Raw genomic sequence first — 2,333 nt, 5'->3', positions numbered from 1 at the left:
TTGAGCTTCGCGAAGGAAACACAGGAGCACACACAGCCTACGGGCCAGCCGGCCGCGCTCCAGATGGAGTGACATCAGGCTTAGGCGGTGCCACTGTGCAGGGGCCTCGGCTGCACGGTACACACACCAGACCGCAGGGCAGGCGGGCAGAGCACGGCCCTGCTCCCCGACTGTCACCAGCCCGGAGTAAGCAGTGCATTTTTGTTTAAGGACAATGTGAGCTTGAGATGACCCTGAGAATGTTGGGTTCAAGGACGTGACCCACAATGCCTGAGGGCCCTGCCCTGAACAAGAGGAAGAGGCCAGCAGGACTCCAGACATCCGCGCAGCTTCCCTGAAACCCAGGGCCTCTGGGCCTTTTCCTCTGTGGGTTTCAAAAAACCCAAACAACAATGAATGCCGGTTTTTCATCAGGTCTATTAAATAGGCTGATATTTCAGCCCTTTTATTCCCCTTTCTGAGCCACGTGGACAGTTTGCTGGAGGCAGGGACCCTAGGCTGCTCTCTGCTCAGTCGGGCTGCTTTTCCGGCCAGAGCTGCCTCAGGGGCTCAAGGAGGTTGTGCACTGTTTGACCTTGATGGTCGGCCGAGATCCTCTGCAGTTCCAGCTGCCACAAACCAGTCCCTGTGCTTTCATGCCAGTCCATCTCAAGGGCCGGTGCAGGAAGAAGGTGAAAGGCCTGAAGGGAAGAGGCCCTGAGCTGGGATGCTGGGATCTGCACCTCGGAAGGCCCCAGGCTTCCAATAGCTATGCTCCCTTTCTCTCTCCACCCACAGAGCTCTGACACTTTTCCGGAAAGTCACCACTCAGAAAGAGCAGAGGGTTGGTGGCTTCAAGAAGAATGGGAACATGCCTTCTGCCACTGTGGAGTTTCGTCTTCCAGAATTACGTCTTTCCGCCTTCCTCCCAGTTCTCCAATTTCATATCTAAGTGGGCATACGGGAAGGAGAAGAGGCTGGACCAGGTAAGGAAGGGCTCTAATAAGACTCTGTCTCATTGATCTATAAAACCCCATCAAGATGATCGCATCTATCTTCTTCCTGTAACGATTACAATGGATTACACCTTGGCTGTGTTCCAGGTGCCTTCCAGACTTCCTCTGTAATCCTCACGACAGGCCGTGAGGGCCCGATTTTTATTTCTGTTCTATAGATACAGACCGCCGGTGAGAGCAGCTTATTAACATACTCGGACACAGAGCTCTGAAGCAGCAGGCCTGGTGTGAATCCGGGCGCTGGCTGTACCCCGAGCTCTCCTCTCCCCTCCCGCCTCCCCACCCTTTCTTCTCCTCTCCCTCTTCTTCTCTCTAATTAGTTTTTAAACGATGCAGGGTAATGCATGCATGTGTTCTCATTAGGTATAATTCATACAGCACAAAGCGTATAATGTAAATGTGGAAATCTCTTTCCTATAACTTCCTTCACCCGAATATTCAATCCTAATAGCTTCTCTTTGGGGATGACTTTCTAGAAGTTTTTTCAAAACATGTTTGAACACACACATGCATGCACATGCGCGACTAATGTATAATTTAAAAACATATATAACTATGTTATCTAGAAGATTTTGAATGTAATAATATATTTTAGAAGCCTTCTTTTAATACCAGTATATTTAAGGCTACTCTTTTTACAATAGTCGCTTAATATTTAAATTTAAATTTTTTGGCCACCCACCTCATTCTATATTTCTCTTTATCCCCAGCTTCTTGGAATGCAGATATTCAGAAGTGCCGCGTTTTGTATAAATAAACACAAGCCGAGAAGAGTATTTGGAGGATGACATTTTCAGTTTCAGAGAACTCTAATTCCTTTCAGCCTAGGCTTCCTTATTTTATAGATAAATATAAAGTTATTCACAATATCCTTCTGTCTGCTTTAGTAATGTGCTTGCTCGGCTATAGTTTCCTGTTGAATATGGTGCTTTTTCTCACCATGTGGGTTTTCCTCAGGTTCCCGTTTCTTGGCTGCCTTCTGGGCATTTCCCCCGAGCCCTCGTTTGACCTCCACAGCACAAAGCTGCCGTTCATCTCGCGGCCGAGAGAGGCAAGGTAGGATTAGAAGTCATGTCCCCGATTGAAAGTCCAGTGCTGAACGCCCAAGTTACTTAGCAGGGGCTATTCTGTATAGCCAATAAAATGCTTGCTTTCATATTTGTGATCACAGACAGCAACATTTGGAGACAGTGAGCTGCGTCAGCGGCCTTGACTGGTTTCCAGCCTTTTCCTTCTTCACTCTCTGTTTTCCCTCCTCATTTGAAAATAAGTTTGATGGCGCGTGTTTCCTAACACGCTTGTAGACAAGCATGGCATCATTCTGTCTACGCCGCGACC

General features: G+C 48.1%; 1 long non-coding RNA gene across 1 annotated transcript in view; it reads left to right on the top strand.

Annotated features, from left to right (window-relative positions):
* The first annotated feature begins 481 nt into the window (after positions 1–481).
* The window catches only part of LOC102488216 (uncharacterized), a 4,832-nt gene continuing 2,980 nt past the window's right edge, over positions 482–2,333 (top strand). The window contains exons 1-2 of the long non-coding RNA XR_003546889.1: positions 482–965; positions 1,953–2,051. This is a non-coding gene — a long non-coding RNA (uncharacterized LOC102488216). The remainder of the gene's footprint in view (positions 966–1,952; positions 2,052–2,333) is intronic.

Source organism: Tupaia chinensis, unplaced genomic scaffold, assembly GCF_000334495.1.
Source record: "Tupaia chinensis unplaced genomic scaffold, TupChi_1.0 Scaffold140400_1, whole genome shotgun sequence".
Classification (NCBI taxonomy): Eukaryota; Metazoa; Chordata; class Mammalia; order Scandentia; family Tupaiidae; genus Tupaia; species Tupaia belangeri.
This window is presented reverse-complemented; position numbering and strand designations above follow the sequence as displayed.